We start from the raw sequence: 7,677 nt of genomic DNA, 5'->3' as shown, positions 1-7,677 counted from the left end.
GATCCAAACAGTCCATTAGATGGGCCACAGCCTAAATAGGATGTGCCCCAAAAATCATTTCAACAGGTTGATCCTAACCCTCCGATCTATAAAGGGTTAGGATCAACCCTCTAACATTCAGATCGGAGGGTTAGGATCGACCTATGGAAATGATTTTTGGGGCACATCCTATTTAGGCTGTGGCCCATCTAATGGACAGTTTGGATCATCCTATGGTGGGGGCCATACCATACATTTAATAAAATTAGGAGTGCCCTCATCAAAATACAGTGGTGCTGATAACATTTCCCTATTTCTATTCTATCTATTCTTTTCAACTTTAATCGATTATTTTTCGATTTGTGTATTGTAGGGGGGTCTTTTAGGTGTTTATGGAAGTTCTACTACATATTTGAAAGAATCGATTCTGCAGTCTTGGAAAGATAATAGCAGATTAGGGTTTTTGAGAGATTATTTGACGTCCATAAGAGCTCAAAATGATTCTGTTCGGAAGAATTACTTTTTGAATATGTTTCTCGCAAACTGTAAAGATCGAAGATTTTTCTCGAGCAAGTCTTGAAAGAGGGAAAATAAGAGTAAAAGTAAGCTGAGTTTGATTCTGTAGTGTCTAGCTTGTTAACTTTTTATTGACTATATTTTTTGGGAAATGATTTCAGCGCGACAATGTTTTGATAAACATGCGCTCCTCTTGTTTGTCGTGTAGCATTTAAAGGGCTTTAAGAGCTTTTTGAGAACTGTGATATCCTTTAAATACTACATGACAAACAAGTGGAACGCATATGGCACTGAAATTATTTCCCTTTTTTTCTATTTTTAATGATTTTATAGATTATGGAAAGGTATTTGGTAGGCAATTTTGAGGAAATTCATTTTGCGGCTGGCTTTTGCATGTGAGAACAAACACACATGAATTAAGTGCATAAGACAATCTGACAAAAAGTCAACCTGTGTGGATGTTCTCACATGCAAAATCCAGGCTCATAATGGTTTTCTGCAAAATTGCCTAGCAAGTCCTCATAAAAAAAATGCTTCAAGGTTGATTTCGTTTCAGCCTTGCCTGAAACCGAAATATTTTCGCTGAAATTTTGGATTTCGGCTGAAATTTAAAATCATATTGGTATATGATTTGAATTTTTTATTTTACCACAGACAATGGACAAAATGAATAAAAATTTCGATTTCCTTTTTCGTAACTAGTTTTAAAATGAGCTTCTTTTATTGGCAGATTCAAATCAAATACATAACTTGATGATCTTTATAGAGATGGGTTGTTGTGAAATCTACATACTTGCTGATAGATTTGAATGTATTATTTTACAATGGACAATGGACAAAATGAACAAAAATTCCGATTTTCTTTTTCCTGAATAGTTTACAAATGAATCGAAGATGCACATTAAATACATAACTTGATGATCTTTATAGAGATGGGTTTTCGTCTTTTTGTTAAATCTACAGAGACAGTTGGTCTGTGATGGAAATACATAAACTTTTTGTTAGATGGTTAAAGTTTTATGGTGGTAATTAAACATAATACTGTATTTTTTTCCTCTCTTTTCCCCAGAGGATTCGAATGCATATGATCATGGGAGTTCCTAGGAAGGTTTTAAGAAGCAGTTGCCAATTTTTTGTTAGAGTAATTAGGTCCAGCAAGAGGTTGCTTGAAGCATTACACCCAAGGTATCGAATTTGGAATACCAAGTTTGTTGCCTCCAGCCCCTTTATATAGAGATACACTAGGGTTTTAATAGGTTAATGGGCTCTAGCCCAAATAGGCCCACTACACCGGTCAATTATCTTATTGGGCTTATATTAGAACATAATAGGGTTATATTATATACCCAACAATCTCCCCCTATGTTCTACATATAGCACAATCCAATAGATAGATAGTGCAATGTTCAAGACAAAATATTGAATCATCCACATCACCATATGGTCTATATCATAAAAGATCTGTAATCCAACTGAAAACACGAATCATTTTATGACAAACCAAGAGTTCTAGATATACAACAAGCTAAACTCAACTAAAAGGTAGTTTCACATATAAGTGAACCCCACTGATCTTAGAGGAATTCATTTATGGGGTATGATTCTCATCGAGATCCAAAATAAAGTTTCACAAAAAAGTGAACTCTATACGTACTGAAATAAAAGCATAGTCTTTATGACTTTAGAAGATTTAAGTATGTCCTCTTCATCAAAGTCCAAATCAAGACAAGCTCCTCCTTTTTCGCCAATCCCTGTGAATTACCAAATATGGATTGCATGAAAATGAATCCAACCAATAGTGTAAACATGAAAGTATCTAGTTCTACCTGAAGAAGAACTTAGTGCAATTCCATAATTCATGAAAGTATCTAGTTCTACCTGAAGAAGAACTTAGTACAATTCCTTAATTCACGAAAGTATCTAGTTCTACCTGAAGAAGAACTTAGTACAATTCCAAAATGGCTGAAAAAAGTATCAGTATCACTCTCACCATAAGCATCATTGTCAAGTTTCAATAAAGAACAAGACCTAAACAGCTTCTTTTGCAAAGAACCATTCATCATTGTCAAGTTTCAATAAAGAACAAGACCTAATAGTTTCTTTTGCAAAGAACCATTTCATGTTTCTATTTGGAATGTTACAGGCATCATATCCAAATTGAGTTATGCTGTATCATCAAGTTTGGAATGAAACAACCTTTCCCAAGAAGGACATGTCATCAAATGTGGAATGACATAAAGACAACTGTAAACATCATTGAAACATATCAAGTGCTTATCTTGGATGTAGGTTAAGATACGTCTACACAGTCTTTAACCCCATCTCCCCCACAATTTTGAATATTTGATCTTTGGTCAGTCCCTTTTGTGAGAGCTTCGGCCTATTATCCATCAATTTCGTATCAATCAAAGTGATAATCCCGTGGTCTTGAGATAATTCAGCATATGGCCTGTTTCAGCCTAAGATGTATCCTCTTACCATTAAAGAGTGAGTTCTTCCCAACCATTGTTGTAGCTTGATCATCACAGAACACACATAAGGAACTAATCCTTAACCCACTAAAGAACTAATCTTTAACCGGGTTAGTGGAATGCCATAACCATAATCAGATTCTTTATCCCTTAGCTTTCATCTATAGCTGAAGTTAGAGCATAAAGTTCCAATTCGACTTCCAAACAACAGCAATAAATTTGCTGTTCTCTGATTCTGAGCACCATGATGCATCAGAATATCCGTCCAAGACAGGAGAATGGCCACCATAACAAAGAGTATAATTTTGAGTACCCTTAAGGTATCTCATCAGCCTCATAAGGGCATCCCAGTGCTCATGGCCAGGATTACTAGTGAAACGACTCAGCATGCCAACTGTAAAGGCTATGTCTGGCCTAGTGCAACTCATAGCATACATGAGACTACTAATTAGTTTAGAATAATCTAACTGATTCACACTGTCTCTTTCATTAAAAATCAGCTTCTTGATATAATCAAATGGTGTCTCAATCGGTTTGCACTCACTACATCCTCAAAAGGAAAGTAGTTTTTCATATAATGGGTTAGCCCAAAGGTGATTCCTTGCCTTTCAAAAACTTACATTCATACCAAGAATGGTGTTAACAACACCAAGGTCTTTGCATGTCGAAGTCTTTACCCAAGATTAGTTTCACATTACTTATCACAGAGAGAGATTGGAAATAAGAATCAACATCTACATACAAGCAAATAATCATGACCTTATTCGACACAAAACGATAGTAAAGGCATTTATCCGAGTAATTTGTCAGAAACCCAAAGCTCTTTACTAATATGTCAAATTTCTGATGTCACAATTTAGGTGCTTGATTAAGACCATAATAAACTTTGTATAATCACATACAAATATCTACTTACAGCCCATAGTCTTAGCCCATTTTGGCAAATCAACTAGCTGCCAAGTTAGATTTTCTAACATAGAGCTCATTTTATCATGAATGGCTTTTGCCCACAATATAGAGTCCCTAGATCCCATCACGTCCTGATAGGATGATGGACCATTCTCTAATTGGTAGGTCACAAAGTCCTCACCAAATTCTTAGGTACTCTATCTCTTGTTGAAACTCTTACAGGAACTGATTCAGAAATCAGATTGGGAAAAGTGTCAGAAGTAACTGGTTCAGACTCAACCGTCAATTTTGTAACCATCTCTGTATCGCCTGGTATGGTCAAACCTTGATCTCTGAGAAATTTATTCTCAAAGAAAAATTGCATCTCGAGATTCTATAACCATATTGGTTGATAGATACAAAAATCGATCACCAGCACTATCTTCTACACCTCCTAGATAAACACAAGTGTTTGTTCTAGTTCCCACTTTAGGTCTCCTAGGGTCTAGTATCCTTACATAAGCAATACAGTCCCAAGTCTTAAGAGTGTCATATCTACAAGGAAGATTATGACATAACTCATACGAAGTAGAGGTCAATTTAGAGTGAGGTACTCTATTTAGGATGTGATTTGCAGTTAAAGCTGCTTCTCCCCAAATGCAATTAGGCATGTCAGCTGACATTAACATGGAGTTTAACACTTAAGTTAACATCATGTTCTTACACTCAGCTATGCCATTTGATTGAGGCGAGAGAGGAACAGTAGTTTCAAGAGGTTTCTTGAAGCATTACACCCAAGGTATCGAATTTGGAATACCAAGTTTGTTGCCTCCAGCCCCTATATATAGAGATACACTAGGGTTTTAATAGGTTAATGGGCTCTAGCCCAAATAGGCCCACTACACCGGTCCATTATCTTATTGGGCTTATATTAGAACATAATATGGTTATATTATATACCCAACAGTTTGGTGGCACCTCTATTATTTACTGGGTTGGGGGTTTCATCTCCTTCGGTTATTGGATCCGGAACCGAAACCAACAGCAGGTTAGCATATCTTCTAAACAAGTTTAAGTCACTTTATTTATCATCTTGGTTTATATTTGGCACATAATTCTACGATGAAATTTATAATACTAACGATTTAAAATGATTTCCATCGGATATCACTATATCTTATACAATTACTGCCTAAGTCTGTCTATTTTACTTGTTTTGTTAGCTATGGTACTATGTAGTTCGATACCATCAACTTTTTTATTTGTTTTTGTGTGTGTGTGTGTGTGTGTGAGAGAGAGAGAGAGAGAGTTTAACTCATCCCAACCCAAAAGATGGATTCAGTTTCTAAAAGAAACAAATTTAGATGGTGTTTTGATTTTCTCTATGTTACAATACCATGTCAAAATTTGGCCATTAATAAGGGTTCAGCTGACGCTGATATTTGTTCTATTCTTAAGTAGGTCTGTCAGAAGTCATACAACTCTGTGGTCCCCTACGTACTGTGCTTAGTAACTGAAATCTCCTGATCTGTCCGCACAAGGCATTTCCTACTTTTCTTGTGTTGAAATAATAATATCATTGATCTTGTTTGTAACTTATCAGTATTTTATTCTCCATTCTAAAACTCTGAATAAAAAATCTCTTTATGTCAAAAGGATACATTTTGCAAGTTCTTTATTATGGGTGGTTTGTACTAGCCCTTTCCTTTCCCTCATTTCTGCTTCAAACCTTCTCAGCTTCAACTAGTGGCTACTGCTACCTGTATTATAAGCCCATTAAGTCCTCATATAGACAGTTTCTGTAATCAGGTTATTGATGTGTTGAGCTTTTCTTGCTTCTAATCATCATGGCACATACATCTTATTTGAGCTTAAGTGGTTTAACTCAAGTTTTTAAGTTTCGGTTTTGGTTTCAGTCATCAACGAAATGAAAACATTTCATTTTCGGTAAGAAATTTTGGCCAAAATCTTATAATCACGAAATATTTCGGTCCAAAGTCATGGATAAAATCTGTGTAAGATTCCTCACCATTGGTTTTTCTTTTTATTTTTTGTCTTTTTTGGAATTAATTTAAAGGAATCTAATTGTTCTTCTCTTTTCTGTGAGCGGAGTTAATTTTTGTCATCGTTTTAATAGAACTGTCGTCATTTCGATGTAAACTTCAGTTTTTTTATCTAAAAAGTTTATGTTTCAGAAAATATCCCGAAACTTCAAGAAAATTCTTGTATTTTTTCGAAACCAAGTGGATTTCATTTCTATAGTAGCCAAAATTGAAATATTTTGGCCGAAACAAAAGGTTTCAGTTGAAATTTAAAACTGTGGTTCAACTATTTACATGTTTCTTCATTAGTTACATATGACCATACTTAAGTGGGGGCTTTTCAACTAGAGGTCCGACTTTTGAACGTTGATTTGATCTGTTTTATGATCATTGCATTAGGATATATCACAGTTTCTTTCTAACGCTTATTTTATGATCAGTACATTAGAACATGTTCTTGTTGACTCGTTGTATATGCACTGTTTATTTATGGACTTAAATCTTTATATCTTTCTGTTCTAACAACAAATACCTTGTATGTTTTTTTTCTCAGATCAGTTTTCAAGAGTTTAAAAGCAAGCTTCTAGAACGTGGTTTAGTAGATCACATTGTTGTTTCCAACAAATCTGTTGCAAAAGTGTACGTCAGGAGCTCTCGAACTATGAGTGGTACCCCTGATAGAAGAAATGGGAGCCATTATATGTTTCATTTTAACATTGGGAGTATTGAATCATTTGAAGAGAAGTTGGAGGCAGCCCAGGCAGCACTAAGGGTTGACCCTCATGATTATGTTCCTGTAATGTATGTCTCTGAAATAGTTTGGTACCAAGAGTTGCTGAGATTCGCTCCAACAGCATTGGTTGTCGGGTCACTCTTATACATGGGGACAAGAATGCAAGGTGGATTTGGCGTAGGTGGGAGTGGAGGAAGCGATAGTCATGGAATATTTAATATTGGGAAAGCTAATGTGACAAAATTAGATAAGAATTCCAAAAACAAGGTGAGCTCTACTTCTTTCACTTTGTTATTGGTATTAATTTTCCTTAAACACATTTTTCAAAGATTTGTTTGCATGTGATAAAGTTGGAATGCTTTTTTCATCCAGGTATTTTAATAACATTTAGTTGGAAACTGAAATACTTTTGTTGTCTAGGTATTTTTCAAAGATGTGGCTGGATGTGATGAAGCGAAGCAAGAAATCATGGAATTTTTACACTTCCTCAAGAACCCTAGGAAGTATGAGGAGCTGGGAGCAAAAATTCCCAAAGGCGATCTTCTTGTTGGACCTCCAGGAACAGGAAAGACACTTCTTGCAAAAGCAGCTGCAGGCAAATCTGGTGTTCCCTTTTTATCTATTTCTGGTTCAGATTTTATGGAAATGTTTGTTGGGGTTGGACCATCCCGGGTGAGGAGCTTGTTTTCAGAAGCAAGACATGTGCACCGAGTATAATTTTTATTGATGAAATTGATGGAATTGGTCGAGCAAGGGGCCATGGGAGCCTCACAGGTGGAAACGATGAGCGTGAGAGTGCTCTTAACCAGTTGCTTATAGAAATGGATGGATTTGGAACAACTGCTGGACTTGTTGTACTTGCTGGCACCAATAGGCCCGACATTTTAGACAAGGCCTTGTTGAGACCTGGTCGATTTGATCGTCAAATTTCCATTGATAAACCTGACATCGCACTGTTACGTTACGTGAGGATTAATTACATGCAGATATGCTTCAATGACCGTCCAATACTTTTCATTCTAAGCAAGCTTACATTAGAGTAAATCCT

General features: G+C 35.9%; 1 pseudogene; it reads left to right on the top strand.

The window, feature by feature from the left end:
• Positions 1 to 1,427: 1,427 nt before the first annotated feature.
• On the top strand, positions 1,428 to 7,672 carry LOC143891075 (ATP-dependent zinc metalloprotease FTSH 3, mitochondrial-like; annotated as a pseudogene).
• Positions 7,673 to 7,677: the final 5 nt, after the last annotated feature.

Source organism: Tasmannia lanceolata, unplaced genomic scaffold (assembly GCF_043159265.1).
Source record: "Tasmannia lanceolata isolate RefF3 unplaced genomic scaffold, GAP_Taslan_0.1 ptg000002l, whole genome shotgun sequence".
Classification (NCBI taxonomy): Eukaryota; Viridiplantae; Streptophyta; class Magnoliopsida; order Canellales; family Winteraceae; genus Tasmannia; species Tasmannia lanceolata.
Note: the sequence above shows the minus strand (reverse complement) of the source record. Positions and strands in the feature narration are given on the sequence as shown.